We start from the raw sequence: 22,080 nt of genomic DNA, 5'->3' as shown, positions 1-22,080 counted from the left end.
TTTTCGTTAATTTCGTTCGTCTTATTTATGATCGATCTGAAATATCTAAAGTTGCTGACCGTTCAAAAATGTTATTCCAAACGACCAAAGTTTCGGAATTAGGCACATTATGAAGTATATCAGCGACCATATAGTTTGATTTTTCCACGCCTATTTGTAATCCCATATCTCTTGTCTTATATATTAATATATTCGCGTTATTAATTAATGACTCTTTATTGTCTCCTAGCAAAGCAATATTGTCCGTGTATGTCAACTGTTGCGTTGTCTCGTTCTTATGAAAAATGTCTATACTATTTTGCAGTTCTTTGACTGAAAATTCCAGTACTAAGTTTAACAAAAGAGGTGACAATGCGTCCACCTGTTTTAGCCTGCTATAAATACTAAGAGCTCCCGAAATTTTATTATCTATTCTCTCTGTATTCCTAGTTTCCTTTAGGCAAATTTGAAGCAGGTTTACCAATTTTATTAGTATCCCATGTTCTATTAGAATTTAATTTTTATTGATTTATGTGTTTAATAAGGATACTATTTTTAATATCATTCGCTTAGCGTTTTACTTAATTGGTTGTTATACAAGAGACGTAATAGTGATCCCTTATTATTTCGTTCGCGTTCTGTAGGAATATGTGTATACGTTCTCTAGATATATCGATTGGATTTTTAGTACAAAATATTTCAGTAAAAAATAGTTAACTAGATATCGCTTAATTCCATCATTATCAAAAAACTTGAAACACAGATTCGAATTCAACGTACGTAACTATGTACGATCTTCCGTACATGATTGTTACCGTCGAGAACCAGACTCGCTGTCGAATCTCATAAAAGGTTTTTTGAAGACCGGCGTAAAAGTTCCTCTGGTGAATTTCTCGAAAAATAAGATCCGTTACGGGGTGATGAAATGTCAACACTATCGGATATTTTTCCTGAAAGTCTAAATAAACGTTTCGTAGTCGACCCCCAATTCGTATGAAACCTTTCTTATCTACGATAAGATTAACGAGGCTAGTCTTGTGGTTTGGGTTTCATTCAATTCTTTTTATCTTTCTTTTTAGGGAAAAAAGATTTCCTTTCGTATAAATCATAAAACGCTTTTTTTAGTGTCTATTACTTCTGCGGCGAATATTTCTCCTTGATACGTAATTCTATACTGCAACTCATACAACATGATATGACTCTTAGCAACTGTATTTATTCAGAAAATCTTGTCGTCAAAAATCCTTTTTTGAAATTCGACAGTAAGTCGTGTTCTCGACGGTAAAAATTATGTACGAAAAATCGTACGTCATTATGTACGTTGGATTCGATTCCAGGTCTTGGGTATCCTATATAAAATGAGTGATTTACCAAGATCTCCATTTCAATAAACAAACGAGTTTTCCTACGCAGAAGTAGATTTATTCGGTCTGATTTGGTACAAGAGAAAAAAAATTGTACGAAATAACTCTTAAATGATTTATACTCTATATATCAACTCTTGACATTACAGATAAATCTTCCTACTCCCATTATTGTATGTACAAGGCGAATAACTCTTTGGCTAGCGGTGTAATTAACACATTAATAGAAAAAATCCCGGGCCTTAAACATAGATGGCGACAGTTTTATTAAAATAACCTCGTTTTTAGTTAGTAGTTATTGTTATGGCCGAAATTCTTCAACTAAGAGTCCTCTGGCAATTGGTTTATACTATGAAGTGGAGAATTATGGGTTAGGTTAAGGTGTAAAATAAAACACGTGATTAAGCCAACCAAAGAAACAATGCCTTTTTTATTGGCTCGTCAGGGAAAAGCCTTGCGGCATAAAAACCCTGGATGAATACTTGATTATACAATAAGAAGGTACCACGTGGCGTTACCACGAGGGAAAATACCGTCGATGTGAAATATATATATATTGGAAAGATCTCACCTCTCGCACTCTGCAAATATAGCGATCACAACCTTAAGGGTTGTGATGTGGAATGGGCTCACTTTCACGAGTCTTGAAGATTAGGAGATTCTCTTCGTTGTCCTTTGTGAACTCTTAAAGCCTCTATAATCCCTCAAGATGTGTAGTCGTAGGCGTCCGGTGAAGAATAGAAAGAATGCCCCTTTGTACTGTCCCAGCAGGACGTACGTACTTGGGCTATGAGAAGTGGGGATGCGAGAGGCGGGGGTAGCTAGAGAAGCGCTTCGATAGTTACTGGTGGTTGATCGATACTCACAGTAAGTATCGATCTAGAATCCTAATCGATGGAAGCGGATGCGCGCGAGTTTCGAATACCGCTAATCACCGTACGATCCTTTCGGATCGTACATACTCCCCCCCGTTGAGAGTGTAACGATCAATGACATTCATAATACATGGTTTGTGTTGTGCGCTTATTACAATCAATTTTACAATATTTGTGAAACGAGTCACAATTTATATATCGCTATATTATATATCGCTTGCAGCACGAGCTGCTTACCTTATTCCGTGAATCGCTGGCCAGTCGATCTATCTGTTTTGTACGTACGAGAAAATTAATCATAAGAGATACAACGCACGAACGTTAATTATAAAAGATACAACGCAAGAAAATTAATGATTGTTTAACAATGGACAAATAGTTATCGCATTTCGCTTGACCACTCCGTAAACCGTCTTCACGGTGAATACTCGCATTGATAGTGGACAAATAGTTGTCACACTTTTCTTGACGACTCCGTGAATAGTCTTCACGGCTATCTCACGTATAGTTGATTTGTCGATGAGAATGACGGTGGTGTTCCTTTGATTTTTATGCTGGGGTTGGGTCCATTTCTAGCGTTTTTTTTTGGAATGTGTGTCCATGAAGACAATCGATTAGCTGGAGTCTTAATATAATTTTCCTTCGACAATGTCGTAAACGTTCCTTTAATCTAAAAGAAATATGCAGGCGTTAGTATGGTTGCATCATTTAAATCTGACGAAATGAGGCTTAACGGGCGTAAACTTAAAATAGCTTCGATTTCGATAACGAATGTGGTCTACTTCTTCGTACGCGAAACGCAGTTCGCTCACGTTTCGTCTAAAATGATGTTTGAAAGATTTGACTGCAATTTCCCCCAGACCTCTGAAATAAGGTAACAGGGGATGATTGAAAGGTCATGAAATTTTACAATCTACAGCGAAATCATGGATCTTCGCCTTATACTCGTCCGACTCGAGCAAGGCATACAGTTTCTTTAACTGGTTATTAGCCCCGACGAAGTTGGTTCCGTTATCAGAATAAACGTGAGTTGGAATAGTTTTCGACTTACAAACCGCCGGAAAGCGGCCAAAAAGGCATCTGTAGTCAGATCGCTGACTAATTCGATGTGTACAGTCTGGATAGTCATGCAGAGGAAGATGCACCCGTATATTTTAACGCGACCTTTATTACGGTACTTCTTTTCTTTCGCGTAGATTGGACCGAAGAAATCTACTCCTACGTGGGAGAACGCAGTGGCTTCCTGCACTCGCGAGCTTGGTGGATTCCCCATTTTATATTGGATGTCGGATGCACGGAATCGAATGCAATGTACGCAATGACGTACGATTCTTCGCACTTGATTCTTACCGTCGAGGAGTCAAAAACGTTGTTGAAGGGCATAGAGGGTAGTCTGTATACCGGCGTGAAAGTTTTGTTCATGGAGTTTTCGGATAATGAGACCGGTGACGTTGTGTTGTGAGGGCAATAATATCGGACATTTCTCGTGGAAACTTAAATTTGCGTTCCGAAGTCGACCCCCCACTCGAATTAAACCTTTTTCGTCAAGAATCGGAGTTAACGCGGCGAGCCTTGCGCTCTTGACTCCCCCCGCTGTTTTCAATCTTTCTCTTTCGACGTGACATTGTAAGTCTTGCACGATTTTAAAAACGCGTCGTTCCGTTTCTGTTATTTCTGCGGTAGACAATTCTCCCTTATATGAGTTAGTTTTAAGCCATCGTCAGCATCGAGGTACAATTTTTAATAATCGCGTGTAGCTAGAGAATCGCCGACACATGCTTCTTGATTCAATTCACGTCGTTAATACCGATAATCTCTTTACGTCCGGCAATTAGAGAAATTCCCTTTCAATGCATCGTTCTTTTAGGAAATCGCGCGGAAGTATTTTCCTCGATAAAGCGTCCGCTGGGTTATCTTCGGATCGCACATGTCGCGGCATAATCGCGCGAGTGTTAATGCTCCGCATAACTCTAAACGTGGTATAGTGGTATCCTTAAGAGGAGCCACGCGACTTTTAGCGCAAAATAGACGTACGCGTATGTTACCGAATTTATCTCGCGATCTTACATATAAGCAGCCTCCGTAACCAGATTGACTCGCGTCGCAGAAACCGTGTCATTGCCCGTCGATCGGGTCATCAACGTATAGATCACGGTTTAGTATGTCGGCTCCGAGTGAATAATTCGCTCTTTCATCTTTCGCGAGTTTTTTATGGTTCGTATAGCAAGAAAAGGTGTTAAGGTTATTTCGAGTGTCACCGTGTTAAGTTCGAACTCGCGAATCCGTTGGTTATGTTCACTAAAATATCTGTTGATATTGGCGATCGTCTGGATGAATTCATGTATGTCGATACATTTCTCGATATTCGCGTTCAATACGTACTGATACGTTCGGAATCGTAACAAGAGTTTTACTACAGTATCTAGACTTGTAGGTTCTACTAACAAAGTGTTGTTGAGAAATACATCTGATCATTTTTTCGCGGAAGTGTCGAATACGACCCATACCTTAGTTGTCATGCTGACTGATTTAATGACCGCGTGATGGGGAAGATAACAGCCTCCCGTAAGTTCGTCTTTAACATTCGACATATGTCTTAAATCGATATATTCCTGTATGATCCGTTCATATTCCTTCCGGAGTTCGGTATTCGCGTACAATTTCTTCCGGAGGTTATGGAATCGACGTAGAGCTATACCGCGTAGGTAACTGTAATCATGTCCTTCTTCGCGAAAAGGTAAACGCACAATATATCGTCCTGACTCATCGCGCTTGGTTTTTTGGACATAATGATTTTCACAGTCTATTTTGTTTACCGGGTTCGATCGCGTTATATTCGCTTCCTCCCATAACCAAAATTTTTCTAACTGTTCTTTCAATTCGGTTGTCGCAAAAAACTTTGATTTCTCTTATGATCGTTAGATTCGATTCCCCCGGCGACTACCCAACCTAATCGTGTTTTCTGGAGTATCAGATCGCCGCGTCCTGGTGATAAAGAAACTTGTCCTATTGTCATGAGCGCTAGTGTTACTCCAGAACCTATCAAGATATCGACCGGTCGTGGTAAATGGAACTGGGGATCTGCAAGTTTTCGATCGGACGGGATTTTGATGAGTTCTCGCGGGAAGATTTCGCTGGGTACCTGATCGGCTATCTTTGGAACGATGAGTAGAGAAAGGTTTCGACTATATTCGTTATCTAGTGATCGAATGTTTATCTCGATAACGCCCGTCGTTTGAGTTGTGGTGTCGTTGATAGCGTGAATAGGGATCGAATGTGGTTTGATCAGCAAACGTAGGTCTCTCGCGACCTTCTCGGTGATGAAGTGCGCGCAGGCACACGTATCTAATAGCGCCCGACATAGTCTGAAAGTTCCGTCTCCCTTTCTTACGCGGCCCATCGCGCTCATAAGGAGTTGATTCGGTACACCGCGCGCGTTGCTATTAAAGATCGGAGTGAGTCACGTGGGGGTGGGTTCAGTTTGGGATGTTGACGCGGTCTCCTGCTTCGCGGAGGTAGTGGTCTTTTGTATCGCGGCCTTCCGTTGGCTAGTATTCCTATGTAGTAATGTATGATGGGGTCGTTTACATATTTGGCAATGGGAAGCGTTGCATGGACCTCGATGCGTCCGTAAACAATTCTGACATAATCTATGACGTTTGACCACTGTCAGTCTATTTTGTTCCGTCATATTATTGTATCGAGGGCAGCAATATAAAGGGTGGTCAGCTCGTCTCACAAAGAATACACTTCATCATGGTACGAGTAAGAAATGTGCGTGTCGGACGTGTGTCCTGTCGTTTTCGTGGTCGTCAATTCATCTTCTCGGGATATCCACGTTTCGCGTGGGGTTCGAGGTTCGCGGATGTTGATGACGTTTCCAGCGGAGCACACGCACGCGCATATCGGGTTAAAAAATTAAAGAATTGCTCGATAGTCGGATATTCGTCGGAATCTATCTGTTTATTCCATTCTTGTAGCATCTCGGGGGGTAACGCGCGTTCAGCGAGGCGTACTGGCCAGACCACCGAACTTACATTAAATGTCTCGAGTGTGGAGATGTGAGAACGCAGTTCGTTCAAGAATGCAGTTACGTCCTTTGCTGACCCGGCCTTCGGTCGGGATATGTCGATTAACGCGTCGATTACCCGAGCTAATAGTATCCGTGGTACATCGAACGCCTTCAGTAAAGCTCCCCACGCGTCCTTATATGTTTCCCCGGTTAATTGATAATGCTCGATCGTTTGAAGGGCCTCGCCGCGAAGGGAGTCGCGAAGATATACGTGTTTTTCTAAGTCCGATATATCACTACGCGCGTCTACGAGGGTTGAAAAGCTAGATTTAAATGGGATCCATTTCCCTATATTCCCGTCGAATCGCGGGATCTCAAGACGCCGTAATGGTATTTGTTGATCGCGAGTTTTCGTGATATCGTTGTTTTCGTTAGAGTTATTCGGGTTGTTAACTGCGGCGGTATCGTTTGAATGAATTTTGTCTTCGATCACGTGGTATCTTTCTATGAGTTGATCTAGATCGTCGACTCCTGTCTCTCCAGCGCTATAATTACAACACTATTCATGCAATGATTCATAATCATCTACTTGTTTGGTAAGACGTTCGTAACGTCTTCTTAGTTCATCTACACTTAAACTTCCTTCTTCAAATAAATTTTCAAAATACGTTAATCGCGATCCTAAATTCTGCCGCTTTTGTTCAAGCCGTTTTTGTGATGTCATTATATGATTGGTATCGTCTATTCTATTCCGCGAAAACTACTCAAATCAATTTATGGTAAATATAAAAATCTCCTTTATACGAGTGTATGGCTGTGCGTTGGGTTCTTGATCCCGCGAGTACGGTCCTGATGCCCTAAATCGTCGGAGGGGGTATCCGTTTATTGTTAGTGGTAGCCCGATGTAGGAGGTATACGATCGTCGCTAGCTGTATGCCGATAGATAGAGTGACCGGCGAGACGACTGTGGTGGTACGACCGAAGATCGCGCCCTCTAAAGTTACTAGAAGGCTAGGGATTCACGCTAACAGGAAGTAGTTACTAGTCTGTACGTAGCCGTTGATAAATGTTCAATAAAGAAAAGCAAGTCGCAAAGAAAATTCAGCCTAGTTTTATTTTTACTATAGAGAAACCCTCTACACGTCACGGCGTCTTCGATTTCTAGTCGACCGTTCAAATAAAGGAATGCGGCGTGACGGCGGGGATGCCGAAAATGTTATCGTTATTTGTACAAGGATAAAGCGATTTCCGCGTTATTAAAAAATAACTATTTCATGAATCTATACGTTTCTACCGTTGATATTAATAATTAAGTTATTCATATATCGATTCAAAGCTTGATATGAAATTTCTTACAAATGATGAATAAATGAATAATGATATTGGAAATTGCAAACTTCTACTGGATTCGAAGGCGCAGTTTTACTTGAAATATATGGTTATGAATGAAGGTGTGTACGCATAAGTGCACACACGGATAATTGAAACTACTTATTTCGTTTCTAGATCTATCGTGATGATGGTTAAGCTGGGCGATGAAAATGGCGGACTTTCTCGACTTTGTTTTTCTCTAATCGGTTTGCTCGGCGTGGTGATAGTCTATTCACTGCTCCGTAAATCAGAAGTCGGGAGCTCGCACCTTACAGGATTGCACCAAAATGTTATGACCAAAAGATTCATCAATGAAAATTCCTCTAATCATTAGTTGTATGCTCTCGCCCTCCTGAATTATAGCAATCACAACCTTAAGGGTTGTGATGTCGAATAGGCTTGCCTTCACAAGACTTAAAGATAAAAGTGATCTTTCCGTTGTCCTTTGTGAATTCTTAAAGCCTTTGTCCACTATAGCCTCTATAATCTTTGACTAGTATGAATGTTTTTTTGTACTGGCCCAGCAGGGCGTAGGCACTAGGGGGTTGAGAAGTGGGGTGGCGAGAAGTGGGGTAACTAGAGGGGCGCTTCGGTAGTTACAAGTAGTTGATCGATGCTCACAATGAATATCGATCTAGAATCTTAATCGATGGAGGTGGACGCGCGCGAATTTTGAATACTGCTAAGTACCGTATGATCCTTTCGGATCGTACATATCTGTTTGTCTTGCCGCTTTTATCCTCTCTGTTGTAGATAAATTAATAAATTTTTCACATTGAAAAACTTGATGTTGAGCTTGGCAAATAGGATATGGTGTAATATTATTTGTCAAAAATACTTGTTTACTTGGCATAATCCTTGAAAGTTCGTATCTTAATTGTAGTTTATTTAATTATTTTTGAATTATTATACTTTGACTAACTGGTGGCCGGTGCCGCTGATGAGTCGTTATGCGACTTGCTCACGTGGCGTAACCGTGAGTCGCGTATCCGTAAATGGTGTTAACCGATGCCTGGCATCTCTGATTGCTTCTTCAAAAGAATCTAATCTTTCTAATCGTGTAGCGAGATGATCTACAGTGGGTTCTAGCATTTCCAATTGAGTTTGTATATCATCAAATGGATTAAATGGTTCTTCTAATTTTTAAATGTGAACCGATAAGAGCGTCTTATCGTCATGTTCCCCGAATTTATCGACAAATTTTTTGAAATGTGTTAGTCTTGACTTTAAAATACCACGTCGATGAATTATTTCGGCATTTTATTTTGCATTTTTATTAGCTACGATTTATGTAGTTAAATAGGACTAGAAAAGGATAGACTTGGTAATTTTTTAGTATAACGTGCTTACCTTGATTGATTTACGAATGATGATTTTGTGTGAAGAAATATAGTCAATGTTGCCAATGTCTTTGTTGTAGTGGACCACGTACTGGATGATTGGACTATCCGTAATTATGTTTTATGTTAACTCTTCACTTCACTCTTCGCTTCACTCTTCACTCAATGTTTGATTGTCTACCAATATGATCGCGCACTTGCGATGTAGTAGATATATCCGGCTGATAAATCCGACTGATATATTCGGCTCGAAAGATCAAAATATGTTCGCGCGCATTATATATTATGCTGACGCGAATCCGTTTCAAACTAACGCACAATTTTTAAGTTGCAATTATACGCACGTTTTATACAGAAGTCTTACGACGGTATATTAATACGGTGTGAGAGGTTTTGTAGTATATTAAAGGCAGTTCTTCAGTCAACAATGACTTATTAGCTTAAGTCTTGACGACTATGTTACAATTGTTTAATGTGGACTGTATAAATGTATGATGTGTAAAATATATAACACAAAAAATGTATAATGAACAAAGTGTATAATAGACATTAGCGGACAGAGAGTTCTTACTTGATTTCACATGTTTTTATATCTAAATTAGTTACACTCCTTTGGAGAGGGAAGGAATTGAATGCAACTTATTAACCACTAGTAGGAGGGTCCACCCACCAGAGTGACCCGATGGGAAAGTTTATGTTTTTAGGAAGGATGGTAGTGGGGGATTTCTGGGAACATAAGGAATTTCCTTTCCGAATAGTACCCTGCCCATGTGCATTGTCTCATATTTACTTAAGTGTTGTATACCACTCAAAGGACCCGATACTGGTATGCTTTTAGTTACGACACTATGTTTCGATGGTCGTTGAAATGATTTGAGAATTTATGATCATCATAAATTTTCCTCATCCTTGAGTGGAACCTTTTAAATTGACGATACCTTATACCTAACTAAAGCCTAACGTATTCTATGATATTTGATTCCATAAACTTATCGTATGATTTTCTTGAACTGAAATTGAATGTAAGAAAAAATTACTAAATATAAGTTTATCGTCTACAAATGATTTGGTACCGAACAATACGTTTTTATATGAAAAATATCCAAAGAGATGTACTGACCCATGCATATATGAAAATTATATTATAAATCATGATATTTGCGTATTTAAGAAACTTATAGTAATTTTTCAATAAAATAAAAACATTTTTAAGATGTTGAACGCCCAGCGTGAATTGGTGAAGTTTACCACGGATCCCAAATTCGAGACTCGTTGTTTACACAGTTCGATAAGCTAAGAGAGCAATACAATTCAATTCTTTTTTTAGATTTTTCGCTGTTCAGATATTTATTTAGACGAGAGGATTTAGAAAGATAAGTCTGTTGTCCACAGAATAAGGACGAGATATGTTATAAATAATAAGGGTCTCACAGTGTGGCGCAGGCTACAGAGTTGAAAAAACATTTCTAGAGAATATCTTTATTAGATCTTTCATTGAATATTACCAAAACCTTCGTTCAGTCCAGCAGTATTTTTCATATGTTTTTTGTAATGTCTTTATTTCATCTATCCTAAAATGTTTGTTATATATTGTAAGAATGTAGATGAGAACAAGAAATAGAATACCATACTAACAAAAAAATTTTATACTTGAGTTTCAAAAAAAGGATTATTTATTTTTACCTAATTTATGGCGAGTTATATTTTATTTCATAAACATCCTACGATTTTGCTGTATATCTATAACTATCTGCACACATGATTCTTTTAACACTAGATTTACGGATGTTGATTATATAACTATTTTTACTGAAGTGAGCCAATTTGACTCATACAAGAAAATTAAAGTTTTTTTTCAAAGAAAATATTTCCAAATCAATTTAAATGAAATGTTTATTACCAAAGATTCATGGAAAACATTTTTTACATACAAACTCTGTTTTTTGAGACACATAGTCCGCAAACATTTTTATTACATTTAGCACAATGGTTTTTACATCTGTTTCTTTTGCATGATTGTGGAACTTGATAATTCTTCCGTGCGTCAGTAGCATGAATTTCTGTCATTGGAATGGAAGTGTTCTCGACCTCTTCTCTATATTTACTTCTTAGCTCTTCAGCCAATTAAAAAATGAAATCTTTTCGTGAAATATTTACTTGAATCGTCTCTTTATATAGAATCCAAACATTGATAGCTGCTAAATCTAAAATGTTGTAGAAAATTTGTAGAGGCCATCTGCGTAACCTTGCTTTAACGCTATATTTTCGGGCTATTTTTTCAAGTATATCAACGCCATACTTGGTGCTATTAAAATAGGTTACTGTTTTTGGAACAAGTTTTTTATTTTTTTCAATTGTTATATTTTTATGTTTTGTACTTAGTAGTAAAACAACATTTTTTATTAGGCTTGCTTTTATAAATGGTCAGGGTACAATTCTTAGATCTATACAGTTTTGTAGAAAACTGTGTCATTTTATCTTTCTTGGCTTTCGCAATTTTAGGTAATTCTTTTCGGTTTGCACGTATAGTGCCAACCAAAGTAGTTTTCTTTGCAAGTAGCTTTTTTACAAGTGAAATGCTAGTAAAAAAATTATCTGTAGTAATATTTCGTCCACAGCCTAAATATGGCTCTGCAAGCTTAGTTACTACAAATTCGCTCAGGGAAATGTTTGATCCTCGGGTTTCATCCTTGCCCAAGTACGGAAAACCGTTTACAAGATATTTGCTTCTAACATCGGATGTCAGCCAAAATTTAATGCCGAAATTATCCGGCTTATTCGGCATGTAATGCGTAATTCGGCATCTAGCTTTAGTAGGGAATAATTGCTCATCGATCGTTATGTTTGCGTCAGGTTTGTAACAAGCCTGACTATTCTCTATAAATTTTTCCCATATTTTTGAAATCAAGGCAAATTTGTCTGTCTTCAATCTTTCACTGCGTTCATTTTTGTATCAAAACGTATGAACCGAAGTATGTCTATAAATTTATCTCTAGACATTGTCTGGGCGAAAAAACTGTTAAACCATTCTATGAGTCAAATTGGCTCACAACCGTGAAAATAGGTATACCACATTCGATAATGCGAAATAAAGGGGTCTGCGGTAAAGAGGAATGAACGTTTACATATATTTTATTACTTAACTAAAAACCAACGTATGTTTTTAAAAAGTAATATTAAAGTTTTATATATATATATATATATATATAGTGATCAAATTTTTAATGAGTCAACTTGGCTCGTTTCGTAAATCTAGTGTTAATTATTCTTTTTCTTGTTAAAGATTTTTATGACAACAAGATTTACTGTTGGGAAATGTAAATTAATATTGCACTATCTACAGCGTTAATAAGAAAGTAAACAACGCGTGACCTATCAACTTCCAACCATACGCCTTCCTAATATCCTTTCTTAAAAGCAGCGGCAGGAGCACTTTACGTGTAACGGTATGTAGTGGTCCTTTGTCCGAATCTGCTCTCGAAGCCTCGCACGAGTAATGCGGTAGGCATTGCGCGTTTTTGTTGTAATTAAATATAGTTTTTAGCAACTAAGTCTGCTTATCATTTTATCAACCACCTCTAATCTCAACATTTACAGTTGTCTATTAAATTACAAAGTGATACAAATTGATTAAGGATTAAAAAACTAATTTGTAAAATTTTTATTGATATATTACTTGCTATTTTATGATCCCTAATATTTTAAAATCTTAATCTATCGTTATATTTAAAAACTTAGATTTTTCATTAGAAATGTTCGATAGGTATTTCTAAATGATCTATCTTATATAACAGTGTATTGCTATTTACGTCAGTTTGAAAGAATTACATGACAAAAAAGAAAGGAAGTTAAAGTCACAGGTCATCAGAAGCCTAAGGAATGATGTGTTTTATTTATTAGTGCATTTATAGTGTAGCCTAATGCATATTAAACGCATTTAAATAGGCAAAAAGACGCTCAAATAAGTATTTCAAATTAATTTATTCAGACTGTTTAATCAAGAACATTTTTTATGAATGTTTTCATATTTACTTTAAGTTATTATCTGCCAATAATTCTATTGTGTTTATTCTCTAAGTTTCCTATAAACTAGTAATGGCATTTACCATTAAAAATTGCTCAGATAAAACGATTATTAATAATGTTTATTTGTTAATACTTACTTTTTTGAAGTAAAAACTTCTTTAGAATAAGGGTGATTTGAAAAAAATGAAACGGCTGTGATGTTACGGAGCGATGAAACCAAGCGATATAACCGAGCAAAGAAACGGCCACGATAGTAAATAAGAAGAGAGAAAAGAGACGAGCATATAGAATTGAGCCTGCGAGAGACTGAGACAGAATATAGCCATCTAGTTTTTCCTATTCTCGGTCTCTTCTTTATGCTATACTTCGTAGTTTTCGCTCCTGGATGTACATGTGTGTGTTTGTGTACGACTACATACTACGAAGCTTTGACTCGTATAATTTCGATACTAAACCTGTTTGCAGTTAGTAAGGATAGAAATGTAGAAGAATAAACAGAGATAAGCGTGTAGGCGGCAAAAGAATAAGATACTAACGAATCGACGATCTAAATAAAGAAAGAAAGAGTGGGGTCTGTCTTTGTAAGTTGTTAAGTTGTGTAAGCTTGTGTGAGGTTAAAAGGTTCTCGAACGATACCGATGCTTTGTCTATTTTCATTATAATATTTGCATATTTAGGAAATTTATACTAATTTTTTAATAAAATAGAAACATTTTTAAATAGGAGAAACTGGACACGTGACACAAAGAAATAAACCAAACTTGCTATTATATTTCCAGTTAAAAAATAATAATATAACCTATTTTAGAAATAAAGAAAAAAAAATTTTCTTAAATAAAATAATTATACAATAAAACAACGGAAATGAAAAATATATTTTAGAATCATTGTAATTCCAAACTCAATGAAATGAAAAAAATATGACCAAAATTGTTTTGTTCTTTTTCAAGCATCTAAAGGTATTAGTTGCACGAAAAAAATAATACTATAGTATGCTGACCCATGATAAAGATATCTTAAATTCACAGAAAGACTTTCATCTACCTGAGTTACAAAAAAGGATTTATTATATTTACTTAGGTTTCGACAGCGTTTTTTTCCGTCGACAAGCATTCTACAATTTTTATTTCTATCTATGGCTATCGCATTCGGCATTCTATCTTAATTGATTCAATTTCAAAAGTGATAGGTTTTGTTAACTACCTTTATCCCAAGATCATACCGATGCCATTTGATGTATATATATATGTGGGGTGTGAGAATGTGAATGAGAACACTTAAGCATGAGTGGGCCAGAGGGTACTTATCGGATATAGTTAGGCAAAGGATAAACTATGTAATATAAATAGCCGAATAACGATAGAAAGAGCGTCACCCAAGGAAGTAAATTAAAGAAAAGAAACCAAGAGGCAGTCATCGTTTAGTAGCCGAGCAAAGAAGGCGTTTTATTATTACTGTATTTTTACTTCTTTATATTAAATATATTGCATATCCGTGAAGAGAGGTTTTTCTTTTCTATATTAACCTATTAATAACACCGCGGAATCCTTTCCTTTTTACTTGCTAGATATCGATTAGGAAGACTAACAGGAGAAGGGGAATCCCACGTATATATGTAACATTATTATAATAAATGAATCCTACTATTATCTTACTTCTGATACGGTGCATCTATCTCCTTTCCACGAAACTCAGATTTTTAAAGGTATCACTTATAGCACGTATGATCTGCACACATGTTGTTTTTTTTATGTTTGTTTCTTTTTAGTGACGCATTTTTTTCATAGAGTTTCACACTATTCTGATTCCTCGAGTTTCAAATTACTCTGATTCTAAAGAAGTTTTCTGCTTTAACAATATATAAATTAATTCAATACAAATACTTATATACAACATTACATTCGTTATGCTTGTTTAGAAACATTAAATCTTAGTTTTCTGTTTTACAAATAAGTTTTTTAAATTATATGAGGAATAACGCTTCTATTTACTCTTTATATTTGCATTTAAAATTTTTGCAATATTAAAACTTGCCACGAATTGTAATGGTAATATCGTTTTTTGATTAGCTGGTTTTTGTAGAAAATAAAGTGACCATATGAATGTAAATTACTTTTGCATATCTAATGTACACGTTAACACCGCTTGGACTTTAGTATTCCACGACTGCGTCGCATCAGTTTTCAACGTCAACACGTGATTGAAAGTAGGAAGTGCGACCTGCCCTTTTCTACATCAAGCTAATACGAGTTTTACGTAAGAAACTTACAGGCGGCGAACTCTGACACTACGCGTGGAAATCAGTGTCATACAATATTACAATAATGCCAAAACATTATTAATGCAGAATTAACTCGAATATGAAAAGTATCCTCTACGAATGTCGAAAATATTTATTAAATATTGATTTGGAAACGTGCTATACCGCTACTAGATCCCGATTATTATTATCTAGATCTTTGGTGTATTTAATAAGTTTTCGAGTATACTCTTTCATAAAATATATAGAACAAACTAATAAGTGCAAAATATTTTCACATCCTACAATATAAGTAGACGTTGTTAAACACAAAAAGTAAACGAGCTTAGAATAATGATAACGAATAAACGGTAGTAAATTAATAGCAAAATGAACATATAGACTGTTACGTCCTAGAGGACAAGTTTAGATAAGTAGTATATGTAATGCCTGTTTATGGTCACTCTGCATTCACCGAGTTTAACCGGGATCAGGCTTGCTCGTTTCTCGTTTAAAACAGTGATAAAGTCTGGCTAAAAGCGTACGATAAAGAGGGTGGATTGAGGAAGGTTTGATGCAAGGGAGAAGATTTGGTAACCGCAGCTCTGATTTATCAATAATTTTAATGAAAATAAAGATGATTTGTGACTTACAGTATGTGGTACAATGGCTGGTCGTTCTCGAGATTGCGCAGGAGGCTTGGACTGCTTCTTTCCAATGGAAGTTCGAACAACTCAATAACTCGAAAAGTAAATTATTTATTGTATACTGATCAATAAAATCGAATAATAATCGAACACTGGATAGCTGGATGCTAGTAGTGAATGTGGAAATTACTGAATAATTATAAGTGACGATCGAGTTATAAAATGACTGGTAAAAATATAAGTTGAAGTCAAAACTGAAGTGTGAACTATAAGTGAAAGTCAAAAGTGAAAACTGAAAGTTAAAACTGAAAGTGAGTGCGGGGGCGATGTCCTCTGGCTTTTATAACCCCAAAAGTCCTTTGTGGATGGGTTAGCTCTGGTACCCCCACTCTCTGTCTTTAGCTGGCCCAAGCTTCCCGTGCATCCCCGTTCGTGAAGATTCTTACGTCCTCATGAACTACTAATACATGCTTACATGTTTAAAACATTCTTACATACTCTATATATTCTTATAGATTAACACTTGTGGATTTCTATCTGCATCATATTCATCATATGTCTTAGCTTGGCGGCACTCAGTCGTGGGAAAAGAGAGGACGAGGAATGGTTCGAGAGAAAATTGTCTATAATATTTTGTTGCAAGGAGGCATGGTCATTCTCCAGGATTTCGGTAAGGGTTGCTTCTCTGCGTTGTAGTTATCATTTTTATGTTAGGTTTTATGTGTTGAAACATTGGCGGGGATTCTCGTTATTATGAATGTGAAGGAAATCTTTGGAGAGGTTTTATTTTAGTTGATGGTTCCTCTACGCTTATGCATTTGTGAAATTTATGAGTTGGCTAATGTTTCTATGTAAGGAAATTGGAGAACGTTGGTGGCTGTTGAAAACTTTAGTCTTTCACATGACGTGTTTTGGCCGAAATTCCTCAACTAAGAGTCCTCTGGCAATTTGTTTATGCTATGAAGTGGAGAATGAAGGGTTAGGTTAAGGTATAAAATAAAACACGTGATTGAGCCAACCAAAGAAACAATGCCTTTTTTATTGGCTCGTCAGGGAAAAGCCTTGCGGCATAAAAACCCTGGATGATACTTAATTATACAATAAGAATGCACCACGTGGTGTTACTACGTAGGAAAATACCGTTGATGTGAAATATATATATATTGGAAAGATCTCACCTCTCGCACTCCTCAAGTATATCGATCACAACCTTAAGGATTGTGACGTTGAATGAGCTCTCTTTCACGAGTCTTGAAGATTAGGATATTCTCTTCGTTGTCCTTTGTGAATTCTTAAGGCCTCTGTAATCCCTCAAGATGTGTAGTTGTAGGCGTCCGGTGAAGAATAGGAAGAATGCCCCTTTGTACTAGCCCAGCAGGACGTACGTACTAGGGCTATAAGAAGTGGGGATGCGAGAGGCGGGGGTAGCTAGAGAAGCGCTTCGATGGTTACTGGTGGTTCATCGATGCTCACAGTAAGTATCGATCAAGAATCCTAATCGATGGAAGCGGATGCGCGCGAGTTTCGAATGCCGCTAATTACTGTACGATCCGAAAGGATCGTACATGACGAGTCTCATATTTAATTCCTTTCCCCGACATTTGTTTATTCGTTGATTGCCTTTCCACGTTGGTTAAAAGAAAGAGCTCTATTCAAAAGGAAATATTCCTGGGGCAATGGATGTTGGTGCAACGGAAAATCTTAGTGCAGTGTCGGATTCTATACGTGGCCTTGGAGACAAGCAGGCACGTGCAACACTGGAGGAAGAATGGTATTCTTTGTTCTAGGAAATAGGTTCTTCAGGAGATAATTTATGGTTCCGGTATGTGCCTTGCAAGGGACAATCCTTCCAATAGTTCATTTCAATGTAGAGAGTGAATATGGAGCAATGCAAGTAATAGTTAATCTCTTATACGTACTACTTATAATTGTTTCTATTGTTATTCATGCGAACTACTGGAATGATGTCTCGCGCAAATGGATTTATATTACTGCGAAAAATTTAGGTAGGCGAATCGTGGGGAATGTCACATATATATTATAATCTTCTTATTTTTTTCTCTTTTCTCTAACCCCGAAACAAGATATAAAAATACAATACAAATTTGTTGTGTAGGGAATATTATTTATAAGATTAAAGTCTTTTGATAATAATAATTAAATAATATAGAGTCATTATTGAAGCCATAAAGTTTTCTATTGCTTTAGAGTCGGAACAAAACTTTTAGTCCAGTCAAAATAGCCCTGAAATCGCGTTTTTGAGCGATACGGCTGCAAAAATATGGAAATTATCAGAAAAATGCGTACAATACTGTGGGCAAAGTAAAAAAGTTCTCAACAACCAGAAAAGGGGTGAAAAAAATTAAAAACTACCCCAAAATACGATTTTTGGATTATATGTTAAAAATATCAAAAAAATTTAAAATAAAAGATGTAGAGCATAAAATTTTAAGCCTATCTTTTTCAAACCATTTTTCCCCAAAAACGCACCCTTTCACCCCTACGACGGTTCAAAGTACTCAAAAAATGAAAATTCAATAAAAAATATAAAAATTGGACTTTTTAAATTTTTTTTTTTTAATTATCTTTAAAAAACTACAAAGAACAATCGTAGGGAAACGAAAAATTTTTTTTTTCATCCCTTCTATAAAAAATCAAGGGGTGAAAACGGTTTTTACTCGATATTTCGCATAAAAAGGGTTATTTAAAAAAAATTTTCTTTTTCATATAAATTTTTAATTTATTTTTTAAATTTTAGTGTTGAATTTATATTTATAAATATTTACCTGCAGGAAATATTCCAATATAAAGACAGGTAATTACTCCCATAGTCCTACGCCTTTGTAGAAAGAAACAGAAAATAAAGCTATCCTGCTCTTACTCATTGTGACGTAGTTCGCTATGGTACGCATGCGCAAACTCCTTACTTCTATGCGTGCAAGAGAGATAGACAACCTATTGTTAGCTTCGTCTAAATGTAAACAGTATAACGCAATGAAACCCTTTTTCTTAAATATATTCTCTTTTTCTTCTATATTCTCTATAGCTCGAGAGTCTCGCGCGCATCTGTGACAGCATGATAGATTTTTGAAAATATCTCAAAAAGTAAGCGAGATAAAGCGATTTTGTATTAAGTATGTTTTGTAGACAATTATATTTGCCACAAAAAAGGTTAAGTACTAAAATTTATTATCTTCCTCACTTTTCGAGATATATTAAAAAAATTAAAAAACTATTCCCACCTTTTCTTACATTTTTGAAAATATCTCAAAAAGTAAGCGAGATAAAGCGATTTTGTATTTATTATGTTTTGTAGACAATTTTATTTGCTACAAAAAAGGTTTAGTACTAAAATTTATTATCTTCCTCACTTTTCGAGATATATTAAAAAAATTGAAAAAACTATTCCCACCTTTTCTTACATTTTTGAAAATATCTCAAAAAGTAAGCGAGATAAAGCGATTTTGTATAAATTATGTTTTGTAAACAATTTTATTTGCTACAAAAAAGGTTTTGTACTAAAATTTATTATCTTCCTCACTTTTCAAAATATATTAAAAAAATTAAAAAAACTCTTCCCACCTTTTCTTACATTTTTGAAAATATCTCAAAAAGTAAGCGAGATAAAGCGATTTTGTATAAATTATGTTTTGTAAACAATTTTATTTGCTACAAAAAAGGTTTATTACTAAAATTTATTATCTTCCTCACTTTTCGAGATATATTAAAAAAATTAAAAAACTCTTCCCACCTTTTCTTACATTTTTGAAAATATCTCAAAAAGTAAGGGAGATATAGCGATTTTGTATAAATTATGTTTTGTAAACAATTTTATTTGCTACAAAAAAAGGTTCAGTACTAAAATTTATTATATTCCTCACTTTTCGAGATATATTAAAAAAATTAAAAAACTATTCCCACCTTTTCTTACATTTTTGAAAATATCTCAAAAAGTAAGCGAGATAAAGCGATTTTGTATTAATTATGTTTTGTAGACAATTTTATTTGCTACAAAAAAGGTTCAGTACTAAAATATATTATCTTCCTCACTTTTCGAGATATATTAAAAAAATTAAAAAACTATTCCCACCTTTTCTTACATTTTTGAAAATATCTCAAAAGTAAGCGAGATAAAGCGATTTTGTATTAAGTATGTTTTGTAGACAATTTTATTTGCTAAAAAAAAGGTTCAGTACTAAAATTTATTGTTTTCATCACTTTTCGAGATATATTAAAAAAATTAAAAAACTATTCCTACCTTTTCTTACATTTTTGAAAATATCTCAAAAAGTAAGCGAGATAAAGCGATTTTGTATAAATTATGTTTTGTAAACAATTTTATTTGCTACAAAAAAGGTTTAGTACTAAAATTTATTATCTTCCTCACTTTTCGAGATATATTAAAAAAATTAAAAAACTATTCCCACCTTTTCTTACATTTTTGAAAATATCTCAAAAAAGTAAGCGAGATAAAGCGATTTTGTATTAAGTATGTTTTGTAGACAATTTTATTTGCCACAAAAAAGGTTAAGTACTAAAATTTATTATCTTCCTCACTTTTCGAGATATATTAAAAAAATTAAAAAACTATTCCCACCTTTTCTTACATTTTTGAAAATATCTCAAAAAGTAAGCGAGATAAAGCGATTTTGTATTTTTTATGTTTTGTAGACAGTTTTATTTGCTACAAAAAAGGTTTTGTACTAAAATTTATTATCTTACTCACTTTTCGAGATATATTAAAAAAATTGAAAAACTATTCCCACCTTTTCTTACATTTTTGAAAATATCTCAAAAAGTAAGCGAGATAAAGCGATTGTTTATAAATTATGTTTTGTAAACAATTTTAATTGCTACAAAAAAGGTTTTGTACTAAAATTTATTATCTTCCTCACTTTTCAAAATATATTAAAAAAATTAAAAAACTCTTCCCACCTTTTCTTACATTTTTGAAAATATCTCAAAAAGTAAGCGAGATAAAGCGATTTTGTATAAATTATGTTTTGTAAACAATTTTATTTGCTACAAAAAAGGTTCAGTACTAAAATTTATTATATTCCTCACTTTTCGAGATATACTAAAAAAATTAAAAAACTATTCCCACCTTTTCTTACATTTTTGAAAATATCTCAAAAAGTAAGCGAGATAAAGCGATTTTGTGTTAATTATGTTTTGTAGACAATTATATTTGCCACAAAAAAGGTTCAGTACTAAAATTTATTATCTTCCTCACTTTTCGAGATATATTAAAAAAATTAAAAAACTATTCCCACCTTTTCTTACATTTTTGAAAATATCTCAAAAAGTAAGCGAGATAAAGCGATTTTGTATTAAGTATGTTTTGTAGACAATTTTATTTGCCACAAAAAAGGGTAAGTACTAAAATTTATTATCTTCCTCACTTTTCGAGATATATTAAAAAAAATTAAAAAACTATTCCCACCTTTTCTTACATTTTTGAAAATATCTCAAAAAGTAAGCGAGATAAAGCGATTTTGTATTTTTTATGTTTTGTAGACAGTTTTATTTGCTACAAAAAAGGTTTTGTACTAAAATTTATTATCTTACTCACTTTTTGAGATATATTAAAAAAATTGAAAAACTATTCCCACCTTTTCTTACATTTTTGAAAATATCTCAAAAAGTAAGCGAGATAAAGCGATTGTTTATAAATTATGTTTTGTAAACAATTTTAATTGCTACAAAAAAGGTTTTGTACTAAAATTTATTATCTTCCTCACTTTTCAAAATATATTAAAAAAATTAAAAAACTCTTCCCACCTTTTCTTACATTTTTGAATATATCTCAAAAAGTAAGCGAGATAAAGCGATTTTGTATTAATTATGTTTTGTAGACAATTTTATTTGCTACAAAAAAGGTTCAGTACTAAAATATATTATCTTCCTCACTTTTCGAGATATATTAAAAAAATTAAAAAACTATTCCCACCTTTTCTTACATTTTTGAAAATATCTCAAAAGTAAGCGAGATAAAGCGATTTTGTATTAAGTATGTTTTGTAGACAATTTTATTTGCTAAAAAAAAGGTTCAGTACTAAAATTTATTGTTTTCATCACTTTTCGAGATATATTAAAAAAATTAAAAAACTATTCCTACCTTTTCTTACATTTTTGAAAATATCTCAAAAAGTAAGCGAGATAAAGCGATTTTGTATAAATTATGTTTTGTAAACAATTTTATTTGCTACAAAAAAGGTTTAGTACTA

The sequence above is a fragment of the Polistes dominula genome, unplaced genomic scaffold, assembly GCF_049000335.1.
Source record: "Polistes dominula isolate Pdom_NZ unplaced genomic scaffold, Pdom_raw_medaka contig_284, whole genome shotgun sequence".
NCBI lineage: Eukaryota > Metazoa > Arthropoda > Insecta > Hymenoptera > Vespidae > Polistes > Polistes dominula.
Note: the sequence above shows the minus strand (reverse complement) of the source record.